This window comes from Onychomys torridus, chromosome 3 (assembly GCF_903995425.1).
Source record: "Onychomys torridus chromosome 3, mOncTor1.1, whole genome shotgun sequence".
Classification (NCBI taxonomy): domain Eukaryota; kingdom Metazoa; phylum Chordata; class Mammalia; order Rodentia; family Cricetidae; genus Onychomys; species Onychomys torridus.
This window is the reverse complement of record NC_050445.1, coordinates 68,959,484-68,980,330: the sequence shown is the minus strand read 5'-3', so window position 1 is coordinate 68,980,330 and position 20,847 is coordinate 68,959,484.

Sequence of the window (20,847 nt, the reverse complement as noted above, 5' to 3'; positions counted from 1 at the left end):
AGATTCTTTCTGTTTTCTTCAAATACCATCATTTTAAATAAAATTTCTCCTTACTATGTTTTTCTATGAACTCACTATGCCTTTTCAATTTTTATTAGTGTGTGTTAGTTACATGAATTCATGCATTTCCTCATGACATTTTCAGAAACATAAGTCATGTTTTGTTCCAGTTTGCTCCCTACTCACTTCCTCTGTCATGCCCCCCTTTCCGGTGACATTTCTCCCTCCAGTGAACTCCTTTCTGTTTTTATGCCATATATCTGTATCTGTATCTATATCTATATCTATGTATCTGATGATTTCAACTATTCAAAGATATTCCTGCTGCATTGACTGGATCCACACATGATCCACACGCATCACTTGGTCTTTCTTCCTCTTCCTTCTCTCTTGTTCTCCCTCCCCATTCCTACTGACTCCTTCCTCCCTCCTCACAGTCTTCCTTCAATTTTATGTCACATTATCAAAATATACAATTACACTTAAATTTAGATTCCTCACATCAGCAAAAAAATGTATTTGTCTTTCTGAGTTTTTCCTTTAACATGATGATTTCTAGCTTAACTTATTTCTTGCAGATGAAATAATTTTCTTTTTATTTACAGCTGAATAAAAATCGAGTTTTGGTGTGTGATCTTCCTTTCTTTCTCTGGGTGTATGTGTTTCTCACATTTCCTTTATCCACTTATCTGCTGATGGGCAGGCACCCAGGCTTGTTGCATACCTTGGTTATTCAGAATAATGCTGCATGAAACATGAATTTGCAAGTATCTCCCAGCTACCATCTCTTAGATTTCTTCATGGACATATCCAAGAGTGGTATAGCTGTATTATGTGGTAGTTTTATTTTTTTTTTAGGGTTTTGAAGAATCACAACACTGTTTTCATAATGTCTACAATAATTTATATTCCTACCATTTGCTTGTGTTTGTTGTTCACCTTTTTGCAATTAAAAAAAATTAAAATATAGCTACATTATTTTCTCCCTCCTTCTCATTCCAGGGCTGACCACTTGATATTGGATTATAAAAAACGTGGCCTTATCCCCTGCGAAGACTAAGTCTCTCTCTCTTGGTAGTTTTTGTCTGTTTGTTTGTTTTATTGATTTTCTTGTTTTTATATCCCAACCAAAGTTTCTTCCCCTTTCTATCCTCCCAGTTCCCGCCCCCACCCACTCCTCCTCTGTTTCTCTTTAGATACAGGCAGGCCTCCTAGTGGATATCAGCCAGCCATGGTATATTAAGTCGCAGTGAGACTAGACACCTCTATTAAGGCTGGATGAGGCTATTCCGTAGGAGTAATGGGCCCGAAAGCGAGCGACAGTCAGAGACAGCCCTTGCTCGTACTTTTAGGAGTCTCACAAGAAGAGCAAGTTACATAACTGTAATATATATGTAGAGGGCCTAGGTCAGTCCCATGTAGGCTCCTTGGTTATCAGTTTAGTTTTTGTGAGCCCCTGTGAGCCTAGGTTTCTTTCTCTCAGCCCTCACTTAAAAAACCCTTGCTACACGTAGTTCCTCCCACTTCCTGTCAGCTATATGCTGACTCAGCCTCCTGCTCACAGGTTCATTTTATAATCAAACACATCTTCGAATTGTTAACAAAAGCAGTAGGAAAAAAATGCAACACACTTTAAAATAATATTCTACAACAGCCCTTCATCTAGGAGTTGAGACCTTGCATGTCCTTTGGTATTGTCATTGTTCAGGTCTTGTTTATGCAGCCATGTTGTTTGTCTTGTGGGCAAAATGTCCCTGTCCTATCTAGGAGACATATTTTTGCAGCAGCAGACTTCCTGGTCCTCTGGCTCTGATAGTCTGTCTGTCTATCTATGTATCTATCTATGTATCTATGTATCTATCCATCCATCCATTTATTTTATTTTATTTTTGAGATTGGGTTTCTCTGTGTAGTTTTGGTGCCTGTCCTGGATCTCACTCTAAACACCAGTCTGGCCTCGAACTCACAGAGATCCGCCTGGCTCTGCCTCCCGAGTGCTGGGATTAGGGTGTGTGCCGCCACCGCCCCAGGTCTGGTAGTCTTTCTAATCCCTCTTCCTCAGGCTGTTCCTTTTCTTAATGATAATTCTGACCTGGGTGAGATGAAATCTCAGTGTGTTTTTAATTATCATTTCCCAGATGGCTAGTGATACTGAATACTTTTTTCATGTACTTATTAGCCAATTTTACATCTTCTTTTAAGAATTGTCTGTTCAATTGATTCACACATTTATTGAATGAATTATTTCTTCTTTGGTGTTTGATTATTCACATTTTATATATTCTGAATATTTCTGCCAGATTATCATTTTATAGAGTATAAAACAACCTCTGGAGGCATCACAATCCCCGACCTCAAGCTCTACTATAGAGCTACAGTAATAAAAACAGCTTGGTACTGGCATAAAAACCAACATGTGGACCAATGGAATCGAATTGAAGACCCTGACATTAACCCACACACCTATGAACATATAATTTTTGACAAAGAAGCCAAAAATGTATAACGGAAAAAAGAAAGCATCTTCAACAAATGGTGCTGGCATAACTGGATGTCAATGTGTAGAAGGCTGCAAATAGATCCATATCTGTCACTGTGCACAAAACTTAAATCCAAGTGGATCAAAGACCTCAACTTAAATCCAGTTACTCTGAGTATACATTCAGACTGTCTGTTATTTCCTTTGCTGACCAGAAATGTTTTAATTTTGTTAAGATTCACTTGTCAGCTCTTGTTAGAATCTTGAGCTATTGGTGTCCTATTTGGAAAGTCATTGCCTCTTCCTATATATTGTGTTGCACAAATCCTAAATGGGCTTATAATAAAAACCCACAGGCAGATATTGGGGTAAATGCTGAAAGATCAGACAGACAAAGGGACAAGCCACAGCCACTTCTCACTTCGCCAACTCAGTGAATCCTCTGACTGAAAGCCTCTCAGCCTGAGCCAAAAGGCTCTAAATCCTGTCTCCTCACACCTTATATACCTTTCTCAACCCAGCCAGTCCACTTCCTATCTCAACCTCCCTAGTGCTGGGATTAAAGATGTGTGTGCTTCCCAAATACTGGTAGCAAAGACATAAGATCTCAAATGCTGGGATTAAAGGTATGTGCCACCACTGCCTGGCTTTGTTTGTTTTAGACTGGATTAATTTTATGTAGTCTAGGGTGGCCTTGAATTTACAAAGATCCAGATGGATCTCTGCCTCTGCCTCCAGAGTGCTAGGATTAAAGGTTTGTGCCACCACTGCCTGACTTCTATGTTTAATTCTGAAGTGGCTCTGTCCTTTGACCTTTAGGCAAGTTTTATTAGAGTAAAACAAAATATCACCACAATATTGAATTTTTTAATGTTTTCCTTTATTATTTCCAGTGAATTAAAGATTTTAATGTAAGACCTGAAATTGCTATTTGCTTTTGATTTTTCATTTTCTACTTAAAAATCAAGACCATGAGCTTTCTTTAAAATTAACACTCTATTAATAATATCTTTGCAAATATTTAGTGTAGACAGATTTTCTTTGAGCTGCCAGCTCATAAAAATGACATGGACACTTATTAATTATGAAAACTCAGCCTATAGCTTAGGCTTATTCCACTAGCTTATATAACTTAAGTGAATCCATTCATATTAATCCACATTTTGCCTCATGGCTTTTTTCCTCTTCCATCTTTCACCTCCCATTTCCTCTCTGTATCCTCCAGTGTCTCTCCCATGCCCAGACTCATCTCCGATTTTTCTATCTGCCCCAAAGTCCCACCTAATCTCTTTCTGTCTAGCAATTGGCCATTCAGCTCTTTATTAAACCAATCAGAAGACTCCTTGGCAAAGACACATCTTCACAGTGGACAAAAAGATTATTCTACAACAATTTATCTATTCTATATTTATTTAAAACTTAAACTCCACCAAGTGTTTATAGCACACTTGGTAACATGGGGTAGCAGTAACAAGCCCAGCAAGTATTCCTGCTCAGACCTAGTATTTTACCACAGAACCACCATCTTTACATATTTTTAAAGGACATTGAATTATCCCTTGGATATTCTTCTTTTTTGTAACTGATGTTTTTCTACCACTAGATGGTTCCTGAGTTTAAGTTCCTGCCACATGGTGGTTCAGAAGGAAAGCAAAAAAGAAATCACAAGAAAGATGTGTGCCAATTCTCCTATTGAGGACTCCAAATATATCCATTATGCTGCTCATAAAAGTAAATGCTGATTCTGTATTTGTTTTGTGTAGTCTCCAGAACTTAGGAGGCAGAGGCAGTCAGATCTCTATCAGTTTGAGGTCAACCTGGTCTACAGAACTAGTTTTAGGACAGTTAAGGTTACACAGAGAAACTCTGTTTTTAAAAATTAAAAAAAAGGGAACTATTTAAAATATACAAAAATAAAAGTCATCCATTTATGCCTCTAAGGTGGCTACTACTGGTAGTCACACTTCAGTCTGATTTTTCATTTGGCTTTTCTGAAGTTAGTAGCATACTTTCTTCTCTTATTTAGAATGTAAACTGTTTAAAGTGCCTGTGTGTTGTGTGCCTATGTGGTATTAATCAATAACAGAATAAAAGATTTTGTTTAGATAAGAAAGAATTAACTTTAACTTAAATTTCATATTATAATTTGAAACTGAGTAATTATAATTTAAAGCAATTAATATATGTAGTAAAATTTTATAATATGGAAGAAAAGGTTTGTAACTCAACTCAGAGGAAAATATTCTGGCACTTGGGAGCCATTCAAACCCCAAAGTTTGTTAAGTATCTCTCAAAGATAGATGTTGACCTATTCAGAAGAAAGATATTGTGATTCACAACCCAAATGTCATCAATTCTCTTTTCATGTTCTCAAATGCTAAAAACAGCAATGCTCCTGTCTATATAAATTTCCATTGGCATGTTCTTGAACTTTGTGACTTTTCCATCCTTGGCCTCATTATACAGGACAAACAGAAATTATGTTCCCCAGGGCTACTTCTCTCTATTGAGCAGAGCAGGTCGGTGGTAATAAATGTGGCAACTCAGGATAGAAGGTATGTAAAGGAAACACATTAGGGAACTATTATTTGCCATACAAAAAAAATTAGTTACAAAAAAAGTTAAAAGAATCTGTTCCTGTACATTTCAAAAATCACTTGAATTAAATCATTTATTTTTAAAGAAATGCACAAATTTAGGAACTTTGAGTTGGGAATTGCAGCACAATTTAGTTTTAGCTTATCTGTAATTTCAATTTGGGTTTTATTCAAGAAATACCTGTGGCTAGTCAATGCCTCTTCCAGAAGACATGAGTTACTAAAAAAAAAATCACAGTGCAAATCATGAGATACTTTTCCATAAGTTATTGGTCAGGCAGTCCCCCAAACTCTCTGAAACAGCACAGGCTGAGGCCAATACCCTTAGTTCCCTACCAAAGCTACATGGTAAGACCCGATCGCTGAAGATACTATACTCTTGACTGCAAGGTACTGAGAAATCAATCTCAAATTGGCCAAGGCATTTTTTTCCTGCTGGCTAGGGTTCATGTTGCCAGAGGGTACTGTGAAGGCTTGTAGGGGAGAATAACATCTGCAGCTTGACCTTCATGCTACAACACTGACTTGCCAGGGAGGATCTGCCCATGGGAACAATAGTTACACAACTCTTCTGTGGTAACTAAACACTTTCTGATTTGATATGAGGCCTGCCTTTGCTCTTGAGTGTAACTTACTATTGTTTATAACACTATCAATAATTTGATGAGACAAAATTGTATTTATTGACAGAATAAAAAAATTCTCTGAATGAATTGATGACAGTTAATAGAAGGAAAGAAACTTTCTGAGTGTTTCATTCACATTTGTACAGAAATATGCTTGCTCTGTTTCAGGAAGCATTATGTAATACTGTGTCAACGTTACTGACAAGGAAGTGACAACTTGCAACGGCCACTTCAAAGTTGTTTTCTAGTGACCGGGGATTAAGTACTGGGTCAAGAATCACAAGGATGCCGAATGGATACTGCTTTTTTCTTTTTCTTTAAAGTCAACATAAAAAGCAATGATGTCTTCAAACATACTTTGTTTTGTTGATTCTTCTCCTACACACCCCAGCCCCATTCTCCTGTGTATTATTTTTATAGATACTATAATTCCTTTCCACAGCTGGAGGAGTTATCTAGGAAAGTAATAGTATTTAACATATATAGGAAAAAAACTATTTTCTATACTTTAAGATTATTTTCGTGAGCTAGGAAAAATGGTTAACCTGTATAAAGGATTCCTATTTTCTCTTGAAAAATATAGAATAAACCATGTGGGTATTTAAATTGAAAGCATATTTTAGCTCAAGCTATCTTAAAAGTTACTGATGATAATTGTATTGTTGACTGGCTGAAATAATGTTCTTATTTATTAAATCTGTCCCCTCAAATCATTGATAATATTGAATCAATACAGTCTAGGAAATGCATTAATGAATAATAAGCATTTCATTTTTCTACCTCTGAGGCAACAATACTAAATGGAGGGGCTAGTTGGGCAGTTAATTATCTCTCAATGTACAGGAGTTCTGAAAGCTTGCTGTAGCAGTCCTCAGCCTTAGGCATCACATTTATCAGGTAGCTCATGGGCTCTAGATGTTTTCTCCATGGGATAATAGAAGAGTATCCTTACATCATATGCTAACAACAGACAGTCTACCCACTCTAAGTCTCCCCTTTCCCATAGAGAGAATTCTGACTTAGCATTTTCTAATCTTGGACCAGTGATAAAAGTCAAAGCAAACTGTATTACTTGAACAAAGACTGGAACTCAATGTGGTACAATTTCCCTCTTTCCTTCTTACATACATGCCAAGTGACTGGACACTTAAAGAATGTACGCTCAAGTAACTTGAACCCTGTAGATTGGCTGTGAAGAATTAAACAAGATATTGAATTACTAAAGTTAACCAATTATTAATTCTGAAACAGTTAAGTGTTCTATAGAGCAAAATCACATAAGACCTGCCATTTATTTATTCCTGTGCACAAGTACACACACACACACACACACACACACACACACACACACACACACACACACACACGACACAGCACTGTGGAGGTCAGAGGTCAGAGGTCAGAGGTCAGAGGACAATTTACAAGAGTCAGTTCTCTCCCGTGTGAGCTGTAGGAGTTTAGCCATCTACCTTGCTCCCATGCCTAACTCCTAGTTCTTCAGAAGAGAAAAATAATCAAAGAACTATGTGTTTTGCTGTAGAAGCACAACAGTTTATAGGACATTTAGAATGACACAAGAATTATGAATTGATAAGGAAAGCCTGGAATGAGGAGGCCCAGGAGGCGATGGGCGTGTTTGAGATGGATTAAAAAAGAAGAGCTTTTCCAGAATGACATGATGACATGTAACACAGCTTGAGTTCATGAACTTATGACACGCTGTTGGAAATACTGCGTCAAAATAGATATGATGTTACTCTAGGGTGCATCCAAATAGGACCTTAGGGATGTGGTAAAATGATCAGATCCTAGCAGGTGTGTGGTGGGGAGGCATGGTGGACTGGTTGTAATGGGTACAAATTCTAAATTTCATGCTGAAGGCTGTTAGGAGATGCAGAAATTCTGTTTATAGTTCAATAATTAAAGAAAGAGAGAACCCATTTTTACCCCCAAAACCTGATATTTCTAGGTAACTTCACTTTGTCAGACATAAAAATATATACTGAACAAACATACAAGTTTTATTCTCATTAAAAATAAAACTTGAAGGCCATGAGAGCAGACTGCTATTTAAAATTCTTGTCCAGAAGTGATTAAGGTAACAAAACTTCTGTGAATATAGTTTTATCCAAATGAGTTGTTTCATTGACCTGCTTTATATTTATCTGCTCAGTTTGTTGTATTGAAAATGAGAAAATAGCATTTCACAAGCAAAAACAAGATAGTGGATGTGATGTGTAATTGAAAACCGCAACATTTATAGACAAACAACACTGTAAACACATTGCTGTGAATTTCAACAAGCATATGATACAACTCAATATGCATAATTTCAAACATTTTTCTCAGCGAAACATTTGTTAATGTTTTCATAACATATGCTATCTATAGTTTATATGGATTTTCAATAATTTGTTCAGCTGTTAGATAAATGAGTCATGAAATTACTCACTATTTTATCATATTGACACACTAAAATATAGACTTAGGCTACTTTATTATAGCTAGTGATTTTGAAGAGAACAATGACTCTTGATTAACAAATTTTATAGACTTCTTTCCACTTCTGTCTAACTTGCTCTGCCTTTGAATAGTTATTATAAAAGATGTGTGTAGGGGGGCAGGGAGAGTGTGTCCATGTGTTGTATATATAAGCATACACATATTTCACTAATCTCCACCAAGAAAATTATAAACCTGAGGTAAAAGTAGAATGAGTTTGCAAACCTTGTTTAATCTGCAAGGTTATTTAACAGAGTTTTTTTTTTTTTAGCCTACTTAAAAATATTTCAAACTTAAACAGTAGTTTCTAATTATTAGTTATGCAGCCATCTATGATCTGACTCAGAGCTGGATCCCTCTGACTATCTCCAACTCCATGCTTACATCCACTTCCTTGAGGAAATCCTTTGAAAAATCACCCAACTTTGTCCCAGGGACTTGAGGTCAAGATGCTCTAGCTAACTGCTGCATTTTGTTTCTGTTAAAGTGTTTGCTTGCTCTACTTCACCCTGAAACTGCCAACCAGGATGGGGGGTTTTGCTTTTAAAGCTTTCTGCAGAAAGCAGTCCAGGTTGCTCTGTGAGAATGGTTTCTCTCCAGGCAGTCTCCACCTGGCTTAATGAAGACTCTAAAATTCTGACTCTGGTTTTGTTGAGTGGTCCTTGATATCTTTGCTCCACTTAGTAGCTATGTGATTTGTAACAGTTATTGTGACATCGCTATGTCTTAGTTCCAGGATCTGTAAAAGGGTAACAAACATACTAGTGTCCACAGATTTTGCAAAGATTGAATGAATTAATGCTTGTAAAATATTTAAAATGGTCACTAGCATATATTGAGAATTTATTAATCACTATTATTTTATTTTGTTTCCTGGTTAAGCAACTAGGTATTTTATTTTGGAGCAAAGTGAGATGATTTGGTTCCACATCCATGCTATCCTTTTTTTCTTTTTCTTTTCTTTTCTTTCTTTCTTTCTTTTTTTTTTTGGTTTGAGACAGGGTTTCTCTGTATAGTTTTGGTGCCTGTTCTGGATCTGTCAACCAGGCTGGCCTCAAACTAACAGAGATCTACTTTGCTCTGCTTACCAAGTGCTGGGATTAAAGGCATGTGTCACAACCACCTGGCCCCTTTTTCTTTTAATAAGCTGTAAAGATCCCAGTCTTCCTCTTGCTTCAATAATCTGATGTATCTTACTCTATCTTCAATGATGAGTAGAAAACTGTGTCTTGTGCTAACATTTGAACGACTCTGCCAGCCCACAAAATCCATATTCTGTTAGCATCTTATCCTTTAAAAAAAAAAAAACAGTTAACATTTAATTAGGTTATGTGAGTAGTAGAGAGATTTGCAATTTACCTACTCTGTTTTGGTTATATTATTGGCTGATAGTTTCCTTCCCATCTTCAGCCTCATTTCCTGAGTGGTAAACTAGATGATCAGGATCACAGAAACATGACTGTATCATTATCCAACTTACTCAACTCCTTTCTAATTTGTCTACTTTGTGTGTTACAATTCAACTATTCATAGGCAGTCACATTCAGCTATCATCTTTACCTATTTCTTTTTCTCTTTTAGAATGTTTGTATGTCTTTTCATCTAAGATTATAAGAAGGTTTTAATGAAGAGCTACAAATAATATGTATCAGTCTTTTCCTAATTGTCTACTTGTTCTAAAAATGAACAAATTTGATTGGAATACTTGTCTTCTCTAGCGAAAAAACCAGCAATCTTCAACTGTGCAAGTGAATGCTTCATCTATGGGGTATTATTAAACAACTGTTGTCCGGAACAGAGCAGCCTAAAGTTGCAAGGGAGCCTGATTAGATGTTCTGCTCTGTCGTGTTAATAGGGTTCATTTGATGATCAGATGAGACAAGGGAGTTGAATCTTTCCTGATATTCAATAAAAGTGACCTAGATTTTTAAAATTTAACTTAGCCTTTTGATAAAGTAAGATTTTTATACTGAAAGGTCAAAATGTAGATATGGGAGAAATGAAGAAGAAATTTTTCTTCTACCCTTCTCTCTCTCCCTCTCTCTCTATGTGTGTGTTTTCTGCTCCAGGCTCTGGTAGACAGAAGTAGGGACCCAGCTTTAAATCTTCTTCTTGGGGTACAAATTGTTAGTGTGTGGCCACACTTCTTGTATGAGAGTGCAGCAGATCATTTTGTTGTAGTTGTACTTCAAGCTGGCAAAGGGACCACTTGATGATGCCACCATGTAGGCACCACAGCAGGTGCAAGGTGGACTCTTTCTGGATGTTATAGTCCGACAGGACATGGCCATCTTCCAGCTGTTTCCTGACAAATGTCAGTCTCTGTTGGTGAGGTGGGATGCCTTCCTTGTCTTGGATCTTAGTTTTGACATTCTCAATAGTTGTCTCTGGGCTTGACCTCAAGAGTGATAGTCTTGCCTGTCAGAGACTTCATGAAGACAGGCATATTGGTGTCTGCTGCTTGACCACCTCAGTTGAAGAGAAAGAACACAGTATATATAATTGAAATACGCTATTCCCTTCTATGAATGGTTGCTGACACTGTGAAATCGCAAGTTTGGAATAGTTCTCAGAGTATGCTATGGGCCAAGTGGAAGGAGTCCTTTTGCATAAGAGAAGGTTCTTTGTAAACCTTGTCAAGCTAAGAGTTGCTCACAAAGTCAGGAATAAGACAGGGGAGGAAGAATTCAAGCTATTTTGTCAAATTTATCTATTCCAATTCCAAATAAAAATTTGTTTATACAATTGTGATACATAAAGGTTATATTTATGTATTTAGATAGCTATCTGTCTATCTATCTATCTATCTATCTATCTATCTACATAGATGTGTATGTAACAACAATTAATAAAAAAAGAGGTCATGAACTTGAAAAAGAGCAAGGGGAATATATAGGATTATTTGCAGGGAGGAAAGGGAAAGGTGAAATGATGCAATTATATTAATCTCGCAAAGTAAGAGAAATTGAAAAAAGAAAAAAAATCTATTTATTTATCCTATCCTGATTTATACATAGACATTCATATCTCATGGAAACCTTTTTTTCTTTATCCAAATTTTATAATATTTTAAAAAAAGTGGTCTCCCATCTTGTAAGGTTATTTAGAGAATTATCTGTCTTTCTAACTAGGTTAGGAGTCCCCAGAAGGTAGAGTGAATATCCTCTTTCTCTGTCTCTGTCTCTCTAATGTATCTTTATATTATTATAACATTAATATATTTCATATTATACAAACATATAATATAATTGTAATATCTATATAGAAGATATAAATTCATATATCTATACATATGCTTTATCACACAATCACATACACATACATATATACATATATGCATATTTGTGTTTGAATATATAGAGAGATAAAGAGAAGAGAGAGAGAAAGAGAAATCACAGTTGAAACAAAGAGGATTGCACTCAAGTTATCAACTACTCTTCATTGAATTTAAAACAAAAGAGTAAGGTTAGAAATTTTCCCTATAGAAGAATAACTAGAGAATTTTATCTTCCTGTATGATTTTGGAATTGTTTTCTCAATATCTGCTATATCATCATTTTTCTGGACTTATGTTTAAAAACAAAAGAAAATAATTAAAAAATAAGATAAAAAACTGTGGGCTGAACCACTTCTGTGAGATCTCTTTTGAACTAACACATTTCATAACTATTATTGAAATATTGCTCTGAAGATGAGCATTTATGACATATGACCTGTTCTGATATTGCAAATTCAGATTCTATCCATGGACAAATATTCTGACTTTCCCAGAATGCCACTATTTCTTTTTAACCTCCAAGTAAAGCTTCTGGAGAATGTAACACTGGGTACTTAATAGTTCCAAAGTGCTGTGGAATAATATTTTTGTATCCTGTAAGGATGTATTTCTCTCATTGGGTTGCTTAATGAAGAGCTAAATGGTCAATAGCTAGATAGGAAGAGGTTAGGGAGGACTTGTAGACAGGAAGAGAGTGTAGGGTTGAGTTGCCTGAGTTGCCAGCAGTGGCAGAGAGAAGCAAGATGAACATTCCATGCTGAGAAAAGGTACAGAGCCAAGTGGTAGAAATATGGGTTGATTTAAGTTAAAAGAACTAGTTAGTAACAAGCCTAAGCTATCGGCTGAGTTAAAATAAGTCTCTGTGTTACTTGGGAACTGGCTGGTAGGACAGAAAATTATGACTACAACAAAGATTTATGATTTTATACCATATTTGACCAATAATTCATCATTTATCCTGCCTTCATATTCTTCTTCTTTCTCTATTTCCCTTTCTTGCTTTTCATTTCAGAAACTACTTGGAACAATATAACATCTTTGCTTTTGTGAGCTTATATTGTATTGATCATAAGTAGAATTGAACAGAGCATATAATTACATGCTGGGAGGGGCCTAGGAGACTAGTTCTAGGGGTTTAGAACTAATGTGCAACATGCTCTGCTATGGCAGATTAATTACATGCTGTAAAAATAAAATAGACTGGTATTACATTTTATATGATTTTCAGAAAAAAAAAACTGATTTAAAACTTCAGTATCACAAAGAGACCTACAAGTTCCCCTTTTTGAAAGAGGAAAGCTTAAGGAAATGATGCTTTTTGGTAAGGCAGGATGCCCTAAGACTAGTTCTTGCATTAGTAAGGCTAGGAATAATGCAATGTAAGACAATACTGGACACACATAGAGGTCTTATTTAAACAAAAAAAAAGCAAATGTGACCAATTGCTTTTGAGTGTGAGCCCTACCCAGGCATGTGCTTGATATACCCAGTGTCACTCCTTTGGAGAAAACTTATTTTCTATCTCCTAGCAGCTATCAGTTGCACATAGCTTCTTGGGTAGGAATTGGATTTGTGCTCACTTCCCCTCCTTTATTCTGGAATTTTTGTTTGATTCTTATTTTCATGGTATTTTTTATCACAGCAATAGAAACTGTAACTAAACATTAGGATTCTTTAACTGTTGTGGAATATTTGTTTAACTATGCAAAGATGTGTCACATTTGTTTAATTATGTAAAGATGTGTTGGTGTTTTACTTTGCCTGCCTAAGGCACCTGAGAGGCCTAATAAAAAGCTGAACAGCCAATAGCAAGAGAAGAGGTATAGGTTGGACTTCTGGGCTGGGAGAGCAAGTAGTAGGAGGAGTTTAGGCTTGGGAGAAAAAAGAAAAGACACCAGGGAGACACCAGGGGTCAGCCAGACAGATATGGAAGAAGCAAGAAAGTAGGTCATATAGAATGAAAGAAAGGTAAAAAGCCCCAAGGCAAATGTAGATGTATAGAAACAAGTGAATTTAAGTAATAAGAGCTAGTGGGGCATGCCTAAGCTAAGGCTGAGCTTTCATAATTAATAATAAGCCTCTGTGTCTTTATGTGGGAGCTGGTTGGTGGCCCGAAGAAAATTCCAACTACATTGACTATGAGACAAGTTGATTATTGATCTGCTAAGGGAGAGTGAATTAGGCAGAGTAATAAATGTTGCCATTTGTTAATGTTTAGTTATGGTTATAAAACATACATTTTTGGAGCCTATTACTGACACAGGAATTCTGAAGTATCTTTGCAAGTTATGAAACCACTCTTGGTTCTTATGTTTGCTTTAACTAAGGAGTTAGGGTGCTGGATGCTCATAACCACATGAAACTCCCATAGTCAGGAACCTCTGGGTGTTCATCTTGTGAATTTTGAGAGTGAGATTAATGGAGTACGGAGAGTAAATTTTCAAAAAAGTTTATGAGAGATTCATAGCTGGGAGCATAAGAGAAAGGTGGCAGAGCTCCTCATGGCAGGAGCAGGTCCTCAGAAAAAGGGTACCACTGAGGGTATTGAGATGAGGCTATAATCTACTCTGAGTTACTCCACATTATGTAAAACAATGTATTCCCAGGCTGTGCCTGAGAGACACCATTTTACAAACAACAGTTGACTTCCACATTGCCTGCCAGATATTGATGGAATTATTAAGGCAACTCCACATAGTTAAAGGGGAGGTTTATTAGGGAGTTTTTCTTACAACGAGTAAAGGGATAGGTTACAGGGTTCAGGAGAGGTGAAGTGTAGTCCAGCGGTGTTCTCTGGAGAATTCTGTTTGGTCTACCCTCCAACATCCAGGATCACCAGAAACAAAGAGAGTGATTGTGCTCTTGACTGGAGAAGTAAACACCAGCATCTATCTACCTGTCACCATTCATGCACCCCAGACTGATGAATTATTTGTGGTGCTAGGAAGTGTGCCATCTCATAAATTTATTAGGATAAAATGAGACTATTGGGACATATGAGTATATTAAAATCATACCAGGAAACCTGGTTCATAAACCTATTAGATATGCTAGATCTGGAAAAGGTGTAAGACTCACTTGTAGTTGTTTTTTTTTTTTTTTAAACTTTGGGGGCCTGCCACCAGCTCCCAAATAAATACAGACTTATTCTTACTTATGAATGCCTGGCTTTAGCTTGGCTTGTTTCTAGCCAGATTTTCTAACTTAAATCAATTCGTTCCTCTTTAGCTATGTTTTGCCTCTGGGCTTTTTAACATTTCTTTATTCTAAATATATTTCTTTCCTTCTTACTTTGTGGCTGGCCATGTGGCTGGGTGGCTGGTCCCTTGTGTCCTCTTCTTTTTCTCCTTTTCTCATTCCTCCCTCTTTGCTCTTATTCTCTCTGCCTGCCACCTATCTTCCTCTTCCTAGTTATTGGCTGTCCAGCTCCTTATTAGACCATCAGGTGTTTTAGACAGGCAAAGTAATACAGCTTCACAGAGTTAAACAAATGCAACAAAAAGAATGCAACACATCTTTGCATCATTAAAAAGTATTCCACACCTGTAGCACAAATTGTTAGAAGGTCTTATTAATAAAATCAAACCTGAGGCCAGTTATTGGGGTGAATGCTGGAAGATCAGAGAGACAGAACAAGCCACAGCTACCTCACCTTGCCCGATCCTCAGATGGTCTTGTTTCCTCAGACTGGAAACTACTGTGTCCTCATTCCAATGGGTCTCAGCTTAACTGTGCTGCTCAAAAGCCTGACAGTTTAACTAGCCAAATGCTTCTAGTTTCTGGACTTCACGCCTTATATAATCTTTCTCTTTCTGCCCCCACTCCCTGGGATTAAAGGCGTGTGTCACCATGCCTGGCTGTTTCCAATGTGGCCTTGAACTCACAGAGATCTGCCTGGCTCTGCCTCCCAAGTGCTGGGATTAAAGGCATGCACCACCACTGCCCAGCTTCTGCTATGGCTTGCTCTGACCCATTTTTTAGCCACCATTTTTGGCTCTGGTCTAATGGCTGTCTGTTCTCTGACCCCATATAAATTTATTAGGGTGCACAATATTTTGGGGAACACAATACGACCACTCACACCATAACTAATTTATTAGTTATCCCACATCTTAAACTAATATTCCTACAACACTCACCTGGATCGCATAAAGCTGTGGGCAGCTAGCCCTGGTATGGCTATGGCCCCACACTGACCTATCATTTAATACTCAGTGAATGTGTCAAGAAGTGACAGACAGAGTACTCCTCACTGTTCCCAAGGCTTCAGCTTGGCTTAGCCCTTGCTCCTCTTGACTTGGCCTATTCAACTGCCATCTGTCTGCTAATCTGTTTGCCCATTTGTACCTACATCCAGCTTCTTTTCCTGATCTACCAGTTTCCTCTTGGACTCAGTAACTTTGCTCTCAATCATGACTCTCCCATGGCCTGAGCAGCAGTCTCTCCTTGAAGCTAGTCTTGGGTTAATTATTTTATGAATACAGTTTCTGCTTACATGTCTATCAGGACCCTTTGAAAGTCTTTGAAACTCTTCCGTGATCTTTTAAACTTATATTCATTTTGTAAACCATATATATGTGTATTTATAAATATATTTACTATGTGCTGTGTGATTGAGAGTTAATATTAATAATTAAGACTCAAGTGTAAAAAATCCTACATCCCATGTGGCCTCTGCCAGATAGTTAGGTTGGTAGATAGGAGAATTATCTGACTAACTGCTACCATTGAAACAATCACACCATGGGAGTTCTATGTTATTGCTTATTTATTTAATAATTCTATTGAATTCTAAAACTGTACCAAGACACTGCTGTGGTTTGGCTGCAGTTTGGCATTGTATGCTCGCAATAGAAGGTAATTGCTTTTGTGTTAATAAAGTTTTGTGGGATGGCGGCATGGAGAGGGAATGAGGTGCCCAGGACAATCCAGTTCTCAAGGTGTCTGGGTGCCAGAACCCCGTGTAGAGTCTCCAGAACCCACATCTCATTTAGGGGAATTGGCACAAAGGAAAATGCAGACCTCCTTTAGGCATTCTGGCCCAACCAGAGACATTCTGGCTTAAATGTCTCTGGCATCTTTGGCCTCTAGCAAGGCCAAAACTGCTGACAGCTTTTGGCCAATGGGGTTGGGGTAGGAGTTAACTGTTCACTTTCAATGTCCTCTGCCCTAAAGTACCTTTCCAATCCCTGTCTCCTGATCCTTCTAACCCTCTATTTGGTCTGTATGGTTTCTAATCACCATACAGTTAGGGGAAACAGGATTCCTCACTGGATTTAAGGTTTCCAAAACCAAAGCAGAACAGAATTTAGAATCCAGGCTTTCTCTTTCTGTTGCTGTCTACAATACTGGGGACAGTTGGGGCTCAGGAGGTAATATTGCAGGCTAGAACTATTGGTCTTATATTTAACTTTATGAATGTTTTAAAACAAATATTTCTTTGAAATAATAGCCCTGAGATTATTTTAAGCTAAATTCTAAAATATAGTAGATGAAACTAGATTATAGAGCTCCCTTTTCTCCTATAATATTCTCTGCATCAGTTTCATGCACCATTCCCAGGGACTTCACTGTAGAGGAAGGATAGGCAGCTACTGTTCACAGAGTTCTCAGCATTTATGCTTGTGTTGGATCCTTACACAGTTTTATTTTCAGAATGTGCCAAGACCAGAAGGAACACTTAAAAGTTTCTTTTACTATTCAGTCAAGTCCAAATAGCTCAATAAACAACATGTCTTAATGGACATACATTGAAGGAAATAATATATATAATTTGGAAAAGAGTATCTCTTATCTTTTTAGTAATCACATTTCTTACTAATGCTATTCATGCATTTGTTGAATACTGCACAACTAAGATATTCAAGACAGAGTGAATAACATTTGACCCCAACTTTTGTCTGTTGTACATTGGTATTTTGCCTAACATTAGCTTTTTGTTTTTTAATCACAATCATCACTGAGCACACAGTTATGCAATGATACACCATTAAAAGGAATATAGTATATTCTTTTTATTGAAGCTGAACTAACTCCAACTAGTATCGAAAATGTGTTGACTTTGTCCTACAATTTAAAACATTCTATCCTAAACTAATTTGCTATGACACTACAGGGAAATGTGAAGAGTTTTGGCCTGAAGCCATTTCACTTTCCAATTTTAACATTTTTCTTAAAAATTTTATTTCAAATTGACTATCCTATAGATATAAAATGTTCTTGGGCATTTCCTTTAAGGTGTGTTTATAGTCCTTGTTAGCAGTTTATTGCTGTGAGAGGTCCTAACCCCCACGAGCCTTAGTTCCTTCATTTATTGAGTTGAAATAAGAATGGACAATTCTTAGGGTGATTGTGAGAATCAGAGTCAACGTTGTATTCACAACATCCAGGGCAATAAATGGGAAGTTAGCACTTTATTAAATATTCTTTGACTTTTGCTTTCCTCTGTAGAGAGATACTTTGTTAAACCTGGCATGTTTCTCTTTCAAAAACACATAATTAAAAATGAGAAGTCACTCTGTGGGGATCATGAAAGGCAGTGAATCTAAAATTAGCAAAAAGGAGGCTAATATGGCTGATATCAGTGTATAATTCTGGAGAATTTATGCCATAAGAACCATTAACAGTCTCAATCCTAGGAACAGTAATCTCAGGAACAAGTGAGCAGTTACTGGAGGAGAAGAGAGCAATAGAATCAAGTGAAACCCAGGCTGATTTGGAGACAGTGAGCTGAAAGATCACTTGTAATAAATATGTCAAATCAGGGTACAGAAAAGACCGTTATCCTCTGACTCATCTCGTATTTTTAATGGGTCCTGTCATTAAGGTCAATGATCTTAATGCACTTTCCCCCACTGCTTATGTTACTCATAATGGTTTGGCTTCAAGAAATCATTGAGCTGCTAGGTTCTGCTCTGTTGCCTCTGGGTCAGCCATACGCAGTTGGGAAAATTGGTTTTGTTTACCCAAGAAGAATGTCTCATTTGCTCATCATTCCTTAGCTATGCCAGATCATTAACAAGGATTTTCTCAATTAACTGCTAAATCAGAAATTAAGGCATAAGAGATGTCTATTGCAAATAACAAGGTTATTTGATTGTATTTCAGTGACTTCTTGTAATGATGTCTATTAATCACACACAGTCTTTAACTGAAAATTATGACTCTTTCTGCCAGTTAGTCATGACATAAAGAAGGAAAGTTAAATGGCTTTCAAATGGCCAAACTGCCAAGATGTAGTATAATAGTACTCTTTGGAAAAGTCACACAATTTAATATACAATTTTAAAATGACTTGAGATTCACATTTAAGCTTGCCTAAGATCCATCAGGCATTCGATGCATGTGCACGTTCATTTGCAGGATCATATAAATTAGAGTAATGGAAAGAAAGCATGGTCTACAACTGCTTGCAGCTATATTGTGTAACTGCATAAACAGTGCACATGATAGGCTATGTTTGAAGTAGCAAGTTAGGTAAGAATACTGTTTATTAAATACAGTGATTGATAGTGGTGAAAGTACAATGACAACTCATTCATACTAAATTTCTTAAAATAAAAAGGTAGAATTTGTTTCTATTTGGATATGTTCATTTTACTCCAACAAGATATGTATAATCCCATTGAAATAATAAAAATACCAGCTTTCTCTTTCTTATGAGAGGCTAGTACTGGAACTAATATTCTTTCACATTGACTATAGTTCAGTTATTAGCTGTGAGATGAATGAGTTTTGGTATTCCTGGGAAAGACTGCTAAATTACAGAGCAAGTCTAATTCTCCATCACAACTTGCCTTGCCATGACCAATTAATTTCTTTGGAAATGGGCACTTAGATGCTGCTCTGGCTAAAATGATATACCCCTCTCTTGTGCTCATGAGATGGCTCACCACATTATAGAAGCCTGGTGTCTTTGCCTTCATTTTGTCTCTTCATTATATTGGGTGACCTGCTCACCTCTGTGCATAAGCATGTTCATCATTCAAGGAGTGTCTAAGCTATGCTCTTCATCCTTCAGGTGGACACAACACCAGTTGGTCATTGTCCTGAATCTTGGACTCCAGGAACAAGAGAACTTTGTAGTACTGGATCCCTCCTATGCCAGATGAAGGCAGTTATCCATGATAGGCAGGCTGTGCTCTGTCATCTCCCAAGAGCCAGATTGATCTCCTCAAGCAATGTCAGTGGTAGGGACTCCAACTGGACAGCTTGCAGGAATGGAAGTGGGACAAGATCCACTAGAGTACACCTTGACCAGGACTACTTAATTATACATATGGTACCCCAACACTTCCTCAGTTTTAACTTTATGAGATTGCTCAAGACAGATTTGGGGGGCACCTACCCCTTTATTTGTCCATCCTCTCAATGTGGCCACAATGAATAAATAATTCCTTTTTTCTGTTTTTCAGAGTTACTTGTCTCTCTAATTGGTGTACTCTATGGATGGGCCAAGCCTAGATTGTTGGGGTTATTAGAACCCAGGTTTTTATCCTAATAACTCCCATGTATAGGTATGATTTAAGAGAAGAAATTCAAGTTATTTCTCATTGTATATATGTATATCACTAATGTCAATCTTTCTTCAAGAAAAGCTTGCTTATATCCTTATTGAATGTTACAAATTTGCCTTCTTATGAGAAAAACTTAGGAAAATTAGTTTTTCTTCTGTGCTGAACAGGCTCATTAGTCAAGCAACAGTTTCACTGGACTGAGTTAAGCAGGTAAGTGACTTTATTCTAAGTCATAGCAAAAGTACAAAGACTATAATGTAGTGGGAACTCATGAACTTTAGGCCAACAGCTGTGGAGCCTCCATGGGACTGGACTAGGCCCTCTGCATAAGAGAGACAGTTGTGTAATTCAATCTGCTTAAGGGGCCCCCTGGTAGTAGGATCAAGATCCATCCCTGGTACATGAGCTGGCTTTTTGGAGCCCACTACCTATGATGGGACCTCACACAATCTTGAGGCAAGAGGTGGGCTTGGACCTGCCTCTACTGAATGTACAAGGCTCTGCTGACTCCCCATGGAATGCCTACCTTCTTGTAGGAGGGAATGGTGGGTGGGTTCAGGGGGAAGGCTGGAAGGGTGGGAGGAGGGAAAAGGGGGATCTGATTGACATGTAAAATGAATAAAAATTTTCTTAATAAAAAACAAAAAGAAAAAAAGGAACCCTTTACTAATCACAAATAGTTGGGTTACATTCAAAATTTAATAGTAACTTATTACAGGCTTATTACAGAGTTTGTTATGATTATGGTATCCGACTTATTAGATCCATTTAAGAAATCACCACGTCTATTGAGAAGGTAAAAATATTTAGTTGTACAGGCAATGTGGGTTAGCCCCTCATTGATTTCTAC